Source organism: Athene cunicularia (assembly GCF_003259725.1).
Source record: "Athene cunicularia isolate RWA chromosome 2 unlocalized genomic scaffold, athCun1 chr2_part1, whole genome shotgun sequence".
Lineage (NCBI taxonomy): Eukaryota > Metazoa > Chordata > Aves > Strigiformes > Strigidae > Athene > Athene cunicularia.
The window spans coordinates 110,776,497-110,795,796 of NW_020799095.1; the positions used below are offsets into that span (position 1 = coordinate 110,776,497).

Here is a 19,300-nt window from a genome sequence, read left to right on the forward strand (position 1 = left end):
TCAGGGAATTGCCCCCTTCCCCTTTGTAAATATCACATTTCAGGGGGAAAATTTGGTCATCTGGGCTGCACAGCAATATTAAGTTTTGCTGTTCTGCTCTTCACTAATATCTGAATACACACCAAATTTCATCAGGTTGTGAATATGCAAGAGGAAACTCCTGGTCTAAGGTATACCAGGGGTATATTCATATCCCTGTCTTGTATGAAATTGTTAGAAACAGTAAGTTTATGTGGAGACAAGATATAAGAAAAAAATCAAGTCCAGTTTGTAGGCTGGACAGGAAAGACAGGATTCACCTTCTTAACTTTACATGCCTGAAATGCAGATATATATTTCTGGGGTGGGTAGTAACCACTGGCTTCACATAGTCTCAGGGTAGCCTGTAGACAACCTGCAGGCATTTCTGCCGCTGTGTAAATGTATGATGCACCTTACTGACTTCATACATCTACTTCAGGGTGAGATGAATTACATCCAAGAAATGTCTCTTTCTTTCCACTGACTCTAAAAGGAATCTGGATGACTGGCGCAGGTTTAGACGCTTCCACTGCACACTGACATTTCACCAGAGGATTCCTAACCAAGGAACCTATGGCAATCGCTCAGCAGCATCTTACAGTTTAAATAACACGTACACTATGTGGCTCTGAGCTGTATTTTAAAATAGGGATGAAAAGCAAGAGAAATAGAGTAGGGAACCATCCTCCGGGAATGAAGGCAGTGCCAGTCCTTGTAGGAAAGAACTGGCAAACAAAATGAAGCTGATGAACAAATAACAGGGAGCACTAGTGAATGGTGCAGATTAAAAAAGAGAAGAATTAGCCACAAATTTGAAATGAGCAGTGTGGCTTCAGAAGCACAGGAGAATCGAGTGTCAAGAGGCAGAGAAAGGAAAAGGTCAGCATGATATAACAAATAGTTTTTATCTAGATATAGAAGAATGAAGACAATCAAGTTCTAAGTACAACAGAGGGAAACTGAACTCCAAGAGTTGGTATGGACAGTATTTTATAAAGGAATAAAAGTTTTCTTGATGAATAGATGTCACATGAATTAGTGTATAATAAATGGGCAGTGTCTCTCAGCTTGAACTTTTATTGTCTGAATACTGTCATTTTCTTAAGTCAAAGTTTGTTATTTAAGCTTACCTGTTGCTTGGTTTCCTGTGAACTATTGTATACTTGAGAAACTTAATGTCACCAGTGACAGTGGCTCTGCATTTAATTTTTTTTTTGGTTTGTTTTAATCATACATAATACCACATGCCCTGTTCTATTTGTTGTCTTCTGGTCAGTGCCACGTTTTCAAGCATAAAGTTAAAGAAATTAAAATCCAAATTTCTTCCAGCAACTTTTCTTGGCCTTTGGGAGCCACAAGATCCAGGTTTTCAAAAATAAAAATGTTATACCTACATTGCCTACCACAAACATGCCCTTTTTTCAACATGTAAGGTGAGTGTTTAGGCAGAGAATTATCGACAGAAATATTTGCTTGATTTGTGAGTGTCAACCAGGAATTTTTCACATGAACTCAGTGAAAGATAGGTTTGGGATTTTTTTTTTTTTTTAAAAAAATAGCCTTTATGTCTTGTTTTCTTTATTTTGTGTATTTATTCCAAAGAAAAAAAGTCTTGGTAGTAAAATTCATCATATCCAAACAAAAGACTGGCAGCTTAAGTAAGTATATGAACAGGGGGAAGGGAGACTTATTTCCTGAGTTTCAACAGATGTCATACTTAATTGGTTGTGAAATAAACCAGAGCTACTCTCGGCCTGTTTCCCTAGTTTCAGCTGTGAAGACACTTTCAAACATGTGCATTTCCCTCCTGCTTGTCATAATGAGGGTGTGGGGTGAGAATCAAACCTCCAAAAGGAGTAAAGCAGCATGCATGCTGCATACAGGCCTTCAGATACACTAATTAAACAGAAGTGAGAGTTGCATCTTTTGTTCCTATGAGATACACATCAATACAGCATTAAGCAAGACACTTCTGTTGAGGGGTGATTGTCTTTGCCTTCTGCTAGTACAAGGAAGTCACTGGACTATTCCATTCTGTACCAACTTTTTCCACCTTCATGTATTTTCTCTCTTAAACACCCTCTTTCCCAATTTGGAGCACTGACAATATCCTACAAAGGAGAAATGTGATTATATTTATATTATGACAGAGAGAGCATCTCCTAGATTTATTTTTTTCCCCTTGTGGAGGTTTTCTGCTAGAATCAACAGAGTAACACCACATATAACACAACAACAAAGGGGAAAAAAAAAAAAAAGAAAAAAAGAGAGAGAAAGAATTGTCAAGTATAAAATAGTTTGTCTAAACATGGTGAAGGACACAAGAAAATGGGGAACAAGACTTCTCATAGACAAGAAAGATCAAACATTTGTAACTGTGGCTAACCACCAGTTGATGGTAAGCTAATATAAATAAAGGCATGCATTTCTAAACGACTAGGGCAAATCCTCATGCCTTATTGTATGTAGCACTCTAAATTAAAATGCTCTGTTGAACTTCATGGGGAAAAGTTAAATATGTGATAGATGCCTGTCTGTGAAACTCAGTGAGACCAAGTTAAAGTAAAAAAAAAAAAAAAAAGGAGAATAGTGTTTATTAAAACATTTCAAATAGAATTATAATGGGAATTGCATAAAAGGAAAAATTAAGGCCAAGGTCAAATATGTTTAATTCACCTGTGACAACCAAACTGAACAATATTTGTTCTTTTAGTTTAGACTTGGAACCCAGATCCCAGGAGTGCTAGGAGAGAGCTTTAATCCCTTGAAAAAATTCAAATTCCCAAAGTGCGTGATGGAAACCAGCATAATCCTTCCTGAAGTCAGAAATAAAATAGAAAATACTAGCTTTGCTATTAAAACAAGAGCAGTCATCACAATCTTTATTCTTTTAATGTTTTACAGGTCTGACTTTCGGCGGATGACCTCTCTTGTTTGTCCCTACATGTTTTCCAAAATATAAAAGTGAAATAGAGTCCCAAGGGCACTGTACTTGAAAGGTTATGAGAGTTAGAGAATTTTAACCATGCCTGCCAAATCAGCAGATGGCTTGTGATTATAATTATATGCATCAATAAAACGAATAATCTTTACAAAATTTGAATTTCTACTAAAGTAAGGGATTTAGTAAGCAGATGCAACAGAATGCATTTTCTTTAACCCTTTTTGTAGACAGTACTGTTTCTCACAAAAATAATGGGAAAGCTCTCCATAAAGTAGCTTGACCATACACTTGAGCCTTAAGTATATGTTTCTTTTGACCAACTGTCAATGTTATTTAGAGTGATTTATGTGTTCAGTTGCACTTTGTTCACTAAATGTCGAATGCTTATATATAGGATGATTCCCATCAGACCCATACTTCAAAATGGTGTTTAATTTTATAAAATGTTAGAGATACAATGAAAATGTCAAGTGTACTCAGTTTCTTCATTTGTATCATGATGGTAGTTCTTTCTGTTTGAGATTTGGTGCTTTTCGATGTGTTGTATGGAGGGTGAGTTTACCACATTGTTAGGGAAGAAAATACGTTTTCCCAAAATGTGGGAAATTTATTAAATGTATTGTGGTGTTTGTTTTTTTGTTGTCATTGGTTTTTATCACGAGAAATTGAATTACATAAAAGAAAATAAATTAATACAAAAATGACAATCCTGGATTTCTATGACCTTACTTTCAAAGTTACTTTTGTAACAAGACCTAGACTGTGTGTTAGACTGTGTCAAACTTCTGCCTGAAGTAGGAAAAAATAACACAGTAGAAAAATTAAACAGAACAAACAAAAGGCCCCCTAAGCCTGATCTATTTCTGGACTGCATCATAAAATTGTTATTTGAAGACATGATAGAAATATCCTATACTCTTCTGATATAACAAGGAAGAAAACATTTGAGAACGGTAATCAGTACTTTTTTTTTTTTTTTTTTTTTTTTGGGGTGGGGAGGCACTGACGGTGTCAAATTTTCTCCTGAGATTTAGGGAACTGACCTAGTGACTCTTACTGTCACCTGAAGAAACACAGTTAAGAAGAAATTGGGATCTCTGATCCTCACATGAAACGACATTTTGGAAAGTTCTAAAGCACTTTTTAAAAATCTGATGCCTCATGGAGCGGAGTTCAAATACATGCCTTTAAATTAAAAGCTATCTCCTTTGAACCAAAGTTCCTTAATGGAGGGAAAAGTTCACATATGAAGACAAACCTGAAAAATGAGCTAGCAAATGTTACCTAAATCTCTTAAGCAAATCAATAAACCCCTCGTCTTCAAAACTCTTACATACCCACTTTATTGAAGTGAGACATCAACCTTACCTCAGTGGAATCACTCGTGTGTACAAATGCTTGTAGACCTACCCAAGAAAGTAATCCCTGTTTTCATTAAAAAGTAACTTTTGCTGTTAGATAATCACATTTTTTGAACCAGAAAGTTGCTAGTATTATTATGTCTTCCATGAACATAAATGAGAGCAATTTCCTCTGAAGAGATTTTATGCAAGTACTAAAAAAGTTAAGAGGGAGACAGTATTTTTTATAACTAATTAAACAGTATCTTTAGTCTGAAGTGATTAAAGATAATTAAAATTCAGAAGCACTGCTTCTGCTTCTGCAGTTTTTATGATCCACAACTATGCACACATAAACTACAAGGAGTGACCCAGTCCCAGTCCTATATGTATACTTCCAAAATTAATCTGTTAAGTGACATAGATTGTGGTCTAGATGCTCTATATAGATATACATGTAGTAGAATATAAAGTTTACTCTGCATGTTATCTGCTATGTTTTGTTTTGGAGTGACAGAGCCAGGCCTTTGGGATGATTGTCTGTGACTGACCTTGGAGATATCTGCTCATGAGGAATCATCAGATACTTTGGGATTACTGGTTTAAAAATCTATAAGCGTGCAGAAAACTGAATTAGAATTATTCAAATCGACTGTATAATGCCAACAACTTTTTTAGAACCACATGCACAACTTACACTCTTGTCCCCTGGAACTGTGCACAAAGATAAGGACAAAGGCCTTATGCTGGATTGTAAAGTCAAAAAAGTCCATTTCTAAAAAACTGGTGTGTTGCATAGTTTATCAGGGAGATCAAATGAAAGACATTAATTATCAGAATTCAAGTTTTATTTGCCTTTTTCTCTTAGATGTACCTAAGAAATGACAGACAAGAGGGAAAAATCAAAACCAAAACCAAAACCAAAAAGCAGCTATGAACAACTACTGAAACTTACTGTGGCTCGACCTGTCAGATTACAGTAGAAGTATGATTTTTGTAGGACTGCTGCATGTGCATTACCCCTATGAAATTGCTCTCTACTTTTAATAGGATAAAGGACATCTGAACTTATTATTCACTGATGTGGTGAATGCTGAAATATCAAATACCCTTCACTCTCATTCACATAGATATGTAAAAAGCATGGTGACTGTGTGATAGGGATGTGCTCATTTTTAAAAGCTGTGTTGATGCACCTGAATATAAAATATCCTCAAACCTTAGCTGTTAAAATGAACCGAAAACTTAATACCAGTTAGCAAAGTTCAGAACAAAACTGTGCTGTAACATTGTAGCTTACTAAATCTCTGCTGTTCAACTCAGTTAGGAATGAATTATAGGATTTAGCTGAGAAAGCAAGCTTGTTTTCTGATGCATGCATATCATATTTTCTGAGATAACATAAACATGCTGAGACGCACACACCTTAAAAATATGGAAAATAAAATTAAATACTAAGTTTACTCATGTTCAGTTACTTCCTCATTAAATTTCCTAAATTGGAATTATTGGGAAATGCAAAAGCAAACATAACTGTTACTTAATATGTACTGAGTTTCAGTGAACTGGGATACTGTATTAGTGAACATAGTTTTTTGCATATGTACACCTTTTTATATAAATATGCACATGCAGATTCATATATATGCATTCACACACACCTCTTTGCAAGGAAACATCAAATTCATATGTTAAAATATCACATTTTATCTTAGTTTCTATAAGCTGTGATGACACTTGTATTGTCCAAGCAGTAAAAAAGATGTCCCTGGGTAAGCGACATATCGGAGTGAACTGACTTCTGTGACCTATGCAGAGTTTTAATTAAGTGAACAGGTTATCCTGACACATCTAAATACACATATATTAATACGTGCTTTCCCAAATTAAATAACTCTTCCAAAACGAAACAAAACAAAACAACACAAAACCAACTGTAACGCAGGCTGATATCTAAACCCCACTTCTTTAACTGTCTCTTTGAGAAAGCATTCTTAAAATATATGGTTTTCAGTGGTTTTGGGGGGGTGGGTGGGGGGTTGGGGAGAAGCATTACTTAATTCACACAGGCATCTTGCAATAATATCATGTCGGTTTGAACCTAACATCCCCTGAGCTCCGAAGTGCAAAGCAGACAGAAACATTTTATCAATGCAAACAAGACTTTCTGGCAACTTCCTGTTGCCATTTTTCAGCAAAATAAAGGGTCCTGAGATACTAAATTGAAACACTGCTAGAAAAGATTTTATCACTGGTTACACAGGCAGGCACCTGCTTTTGTAACAGCTAAGTATTTGGCTGCTGTGCAAAGAAAATAGGTAATGACTGTGTAACTGTTTAACAGCAATCTTCAACTCTTTAATTTCAGCTCACGTAAAAGACAACACTGAGATATCATGTAAAAGCCTTTTCTAAAAAAACCACCCCAAATTATAGTAACAATTTGATTTATATCTGCATAGTTATAAAAACTGTACCAGGTATTTAGGGGTGTAAGTAGCTGGTTAGTGGATTGAAATGTGTATTCATACATATAACACATTTTCAGCAGATTTTTACAGAGAAGTAAAAAGAAACTTTCTGTCTGTAAAGTTCATCAGACATTAATGTACATCTGAGGCAGTGCTTATTGTGTGGCAGTTCTTACAAATAATATTTCTTTCATCACACTGTAATTGCAATATCCAGTTCACAAAACATACTGTTTCATGTTACTTTTGGAATTCAAGAAACTTTTGTAAGCTGGCGAATCAGACAGAGAGAAAAGGAAACAAACAAACAAGAAACAAACCCAACATTGATTCTAGAGACATTTTTCTCCCCTTCATGAAGTGACAGGGGGGAAAAAAAAATCCTTTCATTATGACCTACTTGTCTAGAAACGGACTTTCAACCCCATGGTTAGGCTAAGATTTGCTCTACTTTCTCCCTAGGGCATAATTGTCAGACTGACTTACCGTGTGCCTTTTAGCCTTTGTTCTGCCTCTCACGCTGACATCAGGGAAGCAGTGATGTAGAATAAAGCAGGGGTGGGCTAGGTTAGTCCACTGTTTGTGTCGTTGTGTGGTGTGCAGGGACACTCTGTGATACTCTAGTGAGCTGCTAAGCTTTTTTTGTAGGCTTTGTGTCATTTACTTAACGACCAATCTCATTAGCTGCCAGGGTACAATGGGCTGATGCATTTTCTATGTACATACTCTACACAGTGACCCTCAAGGTTGCCGAAGGTCTATTTAATCAGTCAAAATGCTGAATATATTTGCAGTAAATCACTAAAAAAAAATACGGGACCACAGAGGTATCTCATGAGGGTTTACTCTTTCCTGGGAGTTATTTGCAGGTAATAAACTGATAGGAGTTGTAGGCAAAAGCAAGGGCAAAGAGGGAAAAGGGCACTCGCTGGGTTTGCACTGGTCACCTTTAATTTAGGGAACCTTGGGGGCCCTGCATATTGCTGTGTCTTTGCTTGTTAATTTCTAAATGCAGTTCATGCTTCAGTGTAATCATGTTATCACAATTAAACCCCTTTAAATAAGAAGAGCAGCACTAACAAAATACACAGCCTTTCACACATTGGGGAGGGGATATGTGTGTGTGTGTGGTGGGGTGATATTTATTTATTAACTTCCTTACGACGGGCAACCTCAGGGCTGGCGTCTTTGCATTTCTAAACTCTAGTCAGTTACAAGGTAAAACCCTTTTAACTCTTATGAAAAATGAAATGCTGAAAAGCCCTATGAATCACGACAGCTGTCCATAAGTAACAGGGAGAGTTCTATTGTCCAACTTGTCCCTGGGTAAAATGAATACTTTACAGCAGAGGCTGTTCAGCTTGGCTAAAGAGTATGGGGAGAAGGGGAGGAGGTCACTGGAGATTTCGCACACTAATTTAATCTGGGAAAAGGACAGGCACTGCATCTCACTTGAACAGACTGGCGGCAATCTGGGCTCCCACAGAACTATCTCCTTTTGCCTGTGCTCTATTTATTCCTTATCTCTGTTTACCAACCGCTAGGTCCCTTTCATTCACACCACGAGGCCGTTCTCCTACTATCAGTCAGCAGCTGACACTGTGGAAGAGCCTCAAAGGCAAAAAAAAAAGGGATCAAAACTAAACCAAAGCTGTATAAACAATGCAACAGTAGAAGTAAATGCATAAATCCTAATTCTTAACCCAACCCACAGGGTGCGAACAGAACCTTTATAGTAAATCCAACAAACCCACCACAGTGAGCTATGGGCTACAGAGGAAATGGGAAAAGCCAAATATCATTCATGAAATCACCATCTCAAGCAGAAACATTGAAAAAAGGCATTGGAGGATTTTTAACTGGTCTCAGCATAACAGGTTCATCAGTCCTGTATATCCCTCAGCAAGTAATGAGGTGTACATTTACCTGTGTTCCTGATATAAGGTGAACAAGAGCCTTTGTCACTTGACTATCTCATGGTTGGAAAGCCTTAGATAACTTTGCACTCACTGCTTGTGATTTCGATTAAAAGAAGTAGAGGCAACCACTTTAAAAAAAAAATAAAAAAATCTGTATCTGGAGGTTGTTATAATTTGGGTAACTTTATAGCTAGAACTTAAATGTCAAGTTGTTATTGAAGCATTTGTCCAATTAATTTTGCCTGTAAAACTCGGTATTTCAATATTGCCCTTTCTCAGTCCTTAGTTTATACTTTTTCTTCTTACTCTAAGTTTTTAACACATTATGACAAGAAAATGGGTGAAAACAGGAAAGACAAGATGAAGCTTGTGTCTCTAATAGAGAAGGAAAAGAAAGTAATGAACTGTTTACATTTGGCATTCTTATTTTGGAATATTACGGTGACTTAACTGCAAATAAGTTATTTTTCTAATTTTAATGGTACCTAATTTTGTTTTCCTGAAGTAACTTATTTACAAGGAGGTTGCAGATATTCATAGAAAGACAGCAATATTGTTTCAGTGAAACATTCCAGGTTTTTAAACCTAATCTGTAATCTCCAAAGTAGGGATGTTCCTCCCAGAAAAGGAGTTCAGAACTGTTCTCAACTTTTCGAAACATAAATATACACATTGACAGCATATAGTCAATATACTGTCAACTTCACAATCAAGATCATTATAACAATAACAAAGAAAATGTTCCTCGTTATCAAAGATGATCAACTGGACCTAATTTCAGTTTTGATTTCCACCTATGTGCATTATGAGCAATGAAGTCTTTACTACTTGGATCCTTTTTTCCAAATGAATTAATGAATTAAATTTATCCTTTCACCAGCTGCTAGGCAGCAGATGGAACCATTTCTGAAGCCTTGTTGAATTCAATCCATAAAACTCATTTCCTAGGATTAGCAGTCCAAAGTTTCTTTTAATGTTTATATACCGCTTGGGATTTTGAATTTCATGATGTTAAACTTTCAATTTAACTATTTTTTTCATTTCATATCAAACAAATATGATCGTTTGGATTTCTATAGCTTTGTAACCACACATTTCAGGTCACATAAGGACAAGAATTCATTTCAAAAGCAATCAAGTAATGCAAGATTGGGATCTGGGGGTTTTTTTGTTTGTTTGTTTTGTTTACATTACGGCACTACCATAGAAACCATTTGTGTTATACTCAAAGATTGATTTACACTGGAAAAGTTTTATTATCTGTAACTTTGACAAAAACCTTGACATAAAATTTTAGTTTTAATAGGCAATTTGTGAAAGTTATAGTGATCGGAGGGTGTATGTGCTATTCACAGAAACATGACATAAAAATAAGTTTTATAGACATATTTTTTTATAGTTAACATCAACATAAGGTTTATCTAGTTCTGAAGAGAAAAAACCAGTAGCAAATGGTGGCAGTTTTGTGAACACTTCAGTAAACATTTTTTTCTGTACAGTAGCAGGAAATATTAATCAGCTGCAGTACCCTGGACAGCTCCTTTTCTTTCATTTTAGGTTTTCTTACCTCTGCTACACATCTCTGAAACAATAACCAGAGATCAAAGGACTTCAACTGTAATTTCATTCACAAAGGTCCCTATTTATAGATCTTCGAATAAACTAAATTATAATTTACTGAAAGTTTCTACTTATTAGAAACATAGAAAAGAAAAAGCAAAACAAAAATACGCCCTCTCCTGCTCAGCTTTCAAAGACATGTTATATTGAAAATCTCAAGAATAAAACCTCATGATGTCAAAGTCTTCCTGTTATTCAACAAAGTAAATAAAACTGAAAAAAAAAAAAAAAAAAAGTGATTCTTGTTGTGTATAACAGTGATTTCCGCTAATTTGGCACAAGAAATCTATATTAATCTAATAATGCAGTAAGCCAAGAAGGACACATAATAATAATTACCATTGAGTAATTGAATATTTAGAAGGAGGAGGAAAAAAAGGAAGACTGGTAATCTTAGCCTGCAGGCATGAAAGTACTATAATACGCAGATGATATTTACAAGTAAAAATAAAATGCTCCAAACTGGGAACTTAAGAGGCAAAGCCTATATTTAGAAATTCCTCATTTTGAATCTGGATTATCTGTTAGCCACCTTATAACAGAAATATATTATTGTCTCAGGGAAGGCTTTCATCACAAATGCTGTAATTTTCTCCAAGAATTACAAAACCATTGCACAGCGAAACCAAAGAAGACACATCTACACAATTAACTTAACTAATTTAATTGACAAAAGAGATAATAAATGGTCATTCTGTATCCTAAAAAGATCCTTAACTGACAAAGTTCACCCCATATAGTTTAAGGATAAAATCTGGGATTTGTGCTTTTATAATCTATTAAATGAAAAATTAACAGCATCTTGCAGAAGATTGTCTTGCTATTTACATACGAAGAAAGACAAACATCTGAACTAAGTGCTTTGTTAAAGACAAAAGAAAGTCAGAGAGAGAGAGAGCGAGCTATTGCTGATCAGAGTGTTAAACAGACTTTCTCTAGCATCAAATGTTATTTCATAAAAATCATCCTCCTGCAAAATGTTGTCCCAAAAGGTCCATTCATTCTTCAACCTTGCCTGATATTACTGTCATTTAACTTTTTAAAGATTTTCCTGACACAGATATTCATTCTGAAGTACAGTATTTGCTTTTTTAATCAGAAGATCTCAATTCACTCTCTGAATCCCAAATAATTTAAAAGACTGAAACATCATGCTTTGAAAGACCCTTTTTCACTTAGAGTAATGCTATTAAATATATCGATCAACAATCTTCATTTTAAAAACATTACGCATGATTTTAAAGCATTCTAAAACATCATGAGAAAGCTCTTTGGTGTGTAATACATAACTGCAAGTGAGCCTGCATCTTTCGAACAGTTCCTACAAATACACTGGTCCCACTCTCTCCCTCTCCCGTCTCATTTTTTTTCCCCCGTCTCTTTTTTTCAATGGTAGTATTTAAGTTCAGTAACTTTTCAAAATGAGAGGAAAAGTGTCCTTGTGATCATTTCCTCAAATCAAATAGCTAGAGCTGCAAATTTGCACAATTGTAAAATGTATATGAACAAAGGCTTTACTGAGGCAGTATAAATGCAATTACACCATGACATTTTATTCAGAAAGCTTTCTCAAAGCAGCTAAAAGTAGCTATTTTTTAATTGAGGCCCAAAATAGCATTTAAGATAATGACCAAGCATACATTGTGGAAGAAACAGCATTAGTGTCATTTAAACAAAAAGAAAAGTTTTCAAAGAGCATTTTAAACATGGATTAAAACCCCTCAAACTTCTTAATACAAATCTCTCAAGCTTTCAACATTGATATATGGACAGGATTTTTTTTTTTTTTTTCCCCAAATAAGAGCACAAACAATAGAAAAGACAGAAAGTTACTAATAGTACAAGTTGCTTAAACATCAATGGGTTCAGAATAGTGTGAAAAAGTTGTTAAACTTACTTTATTTTTGTTTCCAAAACTTATATGTTTCTCCTCCCTTGTGTGCTGAACTGTGCACTAAAGCTGTGTCTTTGAAAGGTAGTTCCCATGATATGACATCCAGTGCCTTTGACTGCCTAGAGATAAGCACCTGCGTTTGTGTCCCCTCTTTACGTCACACCTCCCTATTCAAACCTTCTCAATATGATTCACATTTGCACATCAACAGCCTCATGCGCATACACAGATTTTTTTCGGCTCTGGGCCCAAAACTTTCACTTTAATTTTCATCACATGATTGCTGTGGCATATGTCCTTCCAAACCTCCCATATATCAGTCATCATGCAAATGAGATGGAATATCACTCCTCTGCAGCAGATGGCCAGGGATGATAACAATGGCTCAACAGAGGAGATTCAATGTCCCTGACTTTATCGCCACGGCAACAACAACCTAAAATATATGTAATGGAAGTGGTGCTTATTAATTTTGCAGGCTCGAGTGTTCTGATTTTGTGAGTGAATGGGCTGAGTTAAAAAGGGGGCTGTGTCCTCCTGCCTCTAGAAGACTATCTATAAAAGCCAGGGACCTGGAAATTATTTTCAGTGACTAAGAAGGCAACAGCCTAGCAATTATTTGAGTAATTAGGTGTAATTCCTCCCTGTAGGCCTTGTACCCTCCTGTGCTTGTTTCACAGAAGCTTGCGAATTAGACAGGCACAGATACTGAAAAGAAAAGTGCCTCAAGATATAGCAGGAGAGCTTGCAGGAACTAAGCTTCAGTGATATGACACTTGGCCTCCACCAGGCTTGGTAAACAGAAGCCCCAAGCCATAAGTAAATAGAGGCCCCACTCCACAAACACAGACCAATTAAAATTACAAAGGCAGCCACACTTCTGGGTGGGGCTGGGGGGAAGCTTTATTCTGCCATGGTCTCACTGTGAGTTGCACACATAATGGTCTCTGAGTTCGGAGCACCATGTACTGTATTTCCACTGCTATCTGTCACTATCAAACCCAAGCACAAGGCTCTCTTCAGGCTCTGAATTTCTCCCTAGGGATTTATCATGTGCCTTTAAGGAAATGTTTCAAAGTGAATTTTCTGTGTGCCTTCTAAATGCAAACCAGAGAGAAGAAACAAATGCAGCAATTTGCTATTTATCTTCAGCAAATTAGCAGGAAATAGTGGGGATCACCATTTTACCTCAGAGCAAACAACATATCCACAGCCCCTCATCACCCAGTTCATGCCACAGCTTTCACATCCTTTGCTGTGTTGAGCATGTGAGTACCCATTTGATTCTTGAGAAATAAAGTTCAGCTATGAACTGTATCTTTAACTAAGAAACTATTTGTCCAGAAACTGTATGTCTTTTGTTCTTTTCCTCAGGGGATACCTTAGAAAAATGGAGAATCCTTTGTCTCCCTCTGCAGTAGAGGGGAGTATGTTTAAGTAAAACTGACAAAACACTCTGCGAAGTTGTGGCCTCATCATGTGCTAGAGACTTAGTGCAGAACTGGACCAAGGAAGCTTGCTACTCCTCACATGAGAGAATTCCACAGAATTGATGAGATTGTTGAAATAATTTGCACTCCTCTCCTTGGAACCCCCACACATTGAGCAGAAGTGGTGTGTAAATTTGAAGCCAGAGAGGAGGCACCAAGTGACATTAGACCCCTTGGAGGAAAACTGTGTGGTGAGGCAACACTTGAGGCAAGTGATAGAAAACTCCAGAGGTAGTGCTGGGCCTGTGGATCCTCCCCCTGTTTTGAGAGGGCTCAACACACCTAGGCATTGCTCATGTTCTGTATTAGCATTTCCAGTCTTCATTTTTTATGAAGGCAAATCCTCCATGTAAAAAAAAATGCAGGGACATTTCTGTTCTGCACCAATATTGTAAATTTCCAGAACTATTATTTACTTATCATATACCTAAACAGTGACAAGCGGTCTTACCTTCTGACTTACGAATAGATGCTACCAGAACAGGAATATTCAGTACTGAATGATCTTTCCTATTCCACCATGAAAAAAATCTCCTGAATGTGAAAATAGTGCATAGCTGTTTTAACCAAGGAAAAGTATTTCTTTTCAGTCTTTAGTATTGCCAACTAATTATTAACTACCAACAGAAGTATTTAAAATAAAACAAGTGTAAAGGAAAGCTTATTGTTCATCTTCTCCTACTGTGGTGTGGAGTTTGCAACTACATTTCCCAAATATAATATTACTGATGAGTTTTATTTCCTTGTTTCAGAAAAGCTCAGCTGAAATGAAAACCTGGACTTTTATTTTTGGCTTGATTTTGTTGTTGGTGGTGGTGGTGTTTGTGTCTGCATGTGCAAAAAGGATTCTGGAATTGTATATGTCCCTGTTCTTTACTTGTGTACATTTCATTCTCCACCCTACATCACTCATAAATGTTGCTGCTATGGTGAGCTGAAGACATGAGTGTGGTCCAAGCCTATGCAAAGCTCTGAAACTCCTTGTTAGTGCATCAGTAGTTGGACAGAAAGCCAATACACAGAGTACTATAGGAATGATGTTTTCCTGACAGCTTGTGTTATTTATGGGACTGGCCACTGTCTTCTGAACCAGATGGAGCTTTTTTCCTTTTTTTTTTCCCTTTTTTTTTTTTTTTTTTTTTTTTTTTTGATCTGCTGTGCATGGCCCTAATTGATCATGGAGTGAGACTGGCATTTAGGTCACTGTCTTTATATTTTCCAGTGTTAAGTATGATCCTGGGTTGTGAACTATCTCATCTCTAAAGGTACAACTCATTTAACAAAGCTATTCATATCCTCTCACATCACAGGAAGAACATATGATGAGAGGATGAGTAAAATTTGTAGATATGGATTATATTTTCCTGTCTGATTCTTATCTATATGGTTGTAGTGCCATGCATATTAAAACCTGCTTGCTGAAAAAAGGATTTAGAAGGTATTTCTCACATTCCACTGAGACACATAAGTGAAAAAAACCCAAAAAAACAAAACACCTTTGTCATTAAATCAATCCTAAGTAAATTCAGATTTAACAGAACTTTGCTTTTTGCATGGTTTACAATCCAGTAAGTAATGATAAACTGTCAAAGATTGGATTGTTTGTGTTGAGAATTCATTTAAATAACAAAATATGTATTTATGATGTAAGTGCTTCAGAGTCAGCAAAACTTTAAGTTGCAGATCATCCTATCTTGACCCTCTAAGCAATAAGTCATTTAAAGTTTACCAGAATAAAAAAAGGATACAGAAAGGGTTAAATTCTCCCTCAAACTGCTCATTTGGGTAAAAATTAAATCTAACAGGAGAGTGATGACTTGTTGCAGAATCACAAATGAAATAAATGTGCACTGCAATATGCAGTAGCTGCCACTCAGTCTTGTGCTGGTAAGAAATTGTGTGGATCTAATATGAATACTCAGGTACCAGACTTTATAGTCTTCTATTAATAAATAAAATACTCTTCAAAGCGTATAAACAAAATTGTAAATTATCTGTGTAATATACCAGAAAAGAACACAGCAAAGACTGACAGATAAAACTTCCTTGCAGACTGTACAGCAGTTATTTGGCTGCTATTCAAGTTCATGGGAAACTTCAAAAACAGCACGGAACTTTAAATTAGTACTATGAATATTGTACTGAATAGTACTAAACATTTCAATGTTTTCACCTGAATTTAGCTTATCTTCACAGTTAGGAAGAAGAGACTGCTACAGTAAAAAAAAAAGAAAGTTTTCATTCCTCTGCAGAAATAAACAGACTCGCTGTATTCCTACATCTTGCCAAATGATAATCCAGATCTAATTTAAAAAGACAAAACTTGTTTATGATACAGACTTCTGAACAAAGTAGAGATGCCTAAGAGACCTCACGAGAGGAAAAATAAACAGTAAACATAATTATAAAGAAACTTCAACATAACAGATATATTTCTACTTCTAAGAACAGCTATTAGCTCAGCAGAATTGTAACTGAACAGCCTGGAAACAGAGAGGTAAAAGAAATAAAAGAGACTACATGAGATGTATTGGATAACAGGCAGTATGGGAGATGAATCTTGATTCTTCACAAAGAGATAAGGGAATGAAATATTCTCTGCTGGTGCCAGTAAATTCATTGCATGTGTTGGCATCATCAAGCACCAAGTGCAGAGTCATTATAGACAATAATATTGCCAAAGTTGCCAAACCCATGTAGCACCTGGTTGAATAAAAATAATAAATCAGCCTGGAGTGAGTTATGTTAGCAGGCTTGTGCTGAGGAAAAATGCCAAATACATACACAGCAGAAAAACTACAAGTCATTAAGCATTCAACTTTGAAATGACATTTTGAAAATGTGCTAACCATGTTTGTACATCGTATTACTTCAAAAGTGTCAATTTAGAGGAATAAAAAGAATGAAGAAGAAAAGATATCTGACCTAATATTAACAAGGGAATGATTATCCAAATAAAACTATATATTGGCTCATGGGGATGTTAAGGCTTTCAGCATGCTCTCTGTGAAATACTCTATTCACTGAAATAACAGAAAGATTTCATTTTCTCTCTAGTTATCTTTTTTCTTAAGTGTTTACTTAACAGTACCCTAGAGAAAGACAGAGAATTTTGGAGTACTCCTTTCCTGTTAGTCGATTCTACCACAGAAAGCTGAAAACAGATATTTCAGGTGAGTTTTCTCAGAGCCTCTTAGTGCAGGCATGCACCCAGTTCTCTTAAGGCTTTCTGTAAAAATACTTAGGGGACTGTGGACAACTCTCCATTTAAAGAATGAAAAAAGTCATCCTTAATGGATTTTGTTGTTGGGATTGTACCTCACTGAAAGGGAGATTAGAATATTGCTTTTCTGAGTTACAGTTCTATGAAATTCAGGCTGATCTAAAACTGAGAAATGAAAATATTTTTCTCTTTGCAGTCTTATTTACTTTAATATATAGCCTTAATAAGTAACTGAAAGCAGTTATTTAATAAGCACTGAAAATTAGGTGCAGGTGATGTCAAATATGGATTAAGTCTTTCAGAAATATCCCATAATAGGGCTAAATATTAAGAGTAACAAATTTTCTTAGCTCTTGCTGCTAATTAAAAAAAGCCCTGAAACACATCTTTCTCCAATCATCGTATTATTAAATGCATAAATAAAAAACCCCAATGATATTGCTGCTGTAGTAAGAAACTTTCGATTATGGATACTACCGGGTTTTCATTTGCTATTTAGATAGCTGATCTGACAGAAAAATTCTTTTGAGTCACAATATCAGTTCATGTCATAATTTAGTAGTTTCCAGGTTATATAAGTCTTGACTCAAAAAGAAAAAAAAAATAAAGAAACAAACAAACAAACAAACCAAAAAACTCTGCTTTAGGTCAACTTTATTTTAGAGAACTTTTGACTTCTAAATTACTGATCTGATTTTTGCCTATTTTATGTATTTGTGTCTATAGGTGTCATTCCTACCTTTCACACACCATCACAAATGTTGTTAGAAGCAGGGGTGACACCTTTAACACCTCCAGTGTTAGCCTCTGAGAGTATTTCAAGCATCAGAATAAATCTTGTTTGGTAAAATCGTTCTTTCCAGCAGAGAAAATGAGCCCTGGAAATCTTAACAAAAAGCTCACTTATCTCACTGTCCATGTAGTCCTGAGAAGTACAAAACTCAGTTGTATAAATATCCTGGGCTCTAGCAACAGTGTCTTTATTTCAGTTCCCTTCATAACTTTCCTTAAGGCCTTTTCACTGAAGCCCACCTATGGCCCTCCGAGTAGCAGCATTCCAGGTTCTCTTCAGGAAACATCCCTTCTCTGATTTGGACTTGTCTGCAGGCAAGATCCTGCCTTTGTTCCTGTTGCTCACATAACCAACCACCCTTTCCAGAACAGAGAAGTCAACTGATAAACACTCATCCACTGAACACCTGCCTTTCAGCCTAAATTCTTGTCCTCAGAACTCCCTAGGCTTTCAGCTGTGGTTTTTCCAAAGTTTTTTTTATTCTGATATCCACGTTTTGGGAAAGTGTCTAGGCAACCTCTGCTGCTGCTCTCTCAGCAACATACACAAAACTCCAACTATTGACATCAATGTCTTACCCGATCACTGACAGCTGCTTCTTCGTTCAGGGAAATCCTGCTCATCTTTTTCTGTTCTCTCTGCTTATGTGCAGAACGTACTTATTATGCAAAGAGAAGCTTAATAACATTGTAGAAATAGTGATCTTATTGGTCTTGGGTTTTAATAATTCCAAATGGCAAAGCAAAATTCAAAAGTGTCTGAACATTAATTATCACAATGAAACCAGCCAGTTAAAAAAAGATTTTTTAAATGTATATTGTGTGGATATAAAGAGAGAAAATATTAGCATCTTTTTACTTCTTTTGCTCCCAAGTATTTTGGCACAGGAATAATATATTTCCTACTGCTCCTAAATTTTTAGGATTTATTTTATAGATATAACCTACTGAAAACAGTCTGATTTGTTCAAAAGAACCATCTTCCTAGTACAGTTTTATTCTATTATATTTTTAAAACCTTGTTAGATTTCATTGTTAAAATCTCTAAATTTATAATGCATTTTTAAAGATAATGCAATGGTCTTGCAATATCATTAAAACTTTGAATAACTTTACTATATTCTCTTCAAAGAATCAAGTTTTACCATATTGTAAGCATTGCCTGAAAAGAATGTGCAGTCAAATTCACCTGTGTATGCAATATTGCTTATGTAAAATCACAATTGCATCTAACTTTACATTCTGATGCATCTTGTCAGCATTTAAAAATACTGTATTAGTACATTGCATAATTACCATTCTTAATATTATAGCAATGTACAACAAACTTTTGGCTGTCCAAACACGCTATAAATAGGTACATGAAAAATAATCTCTGACACAAGTGCATTTTTATATAAACACATAAATGCACATATGTAACTTTTTATAAATAATACAAGGAAGCCTTCAGGGAAGAAAAAAAATTGTTCTTTCTAACACTGAAGAGATCATTTGAATAGAATGGAAATAGTACTATAAACCTTCTCTGAACAGTTTACACAAAAGTAAGGGATAGCCATAAGATTTTTTTTACTTCCCCCCCC

General features: G+C 35.7%; 1 protein-coding gene across 1 annotated transcript in view; it reads right to left on the bottom strand.

The window, feature by feature from the left end:
- The window catches only part of ST18 (ST18, C2H2C-type zinc finger), a 102,320-nt gene extending 89,952 nt beyond the window's left edge, over positions 1–12,368 (bottom strand). Inside the window, exon 1 of the mRNA XM_026841461.1 lies at positions 12,213–12,368. The gene's annotated coding sequence lies outside the window, so the exon portion shown is untranslated. The remainder of the gene's footprint in view (positions 1–12,212) is intronic.
- Between the last annotated feature and the right edge of the window lie 6,932 nt (positions 12,369–19,300).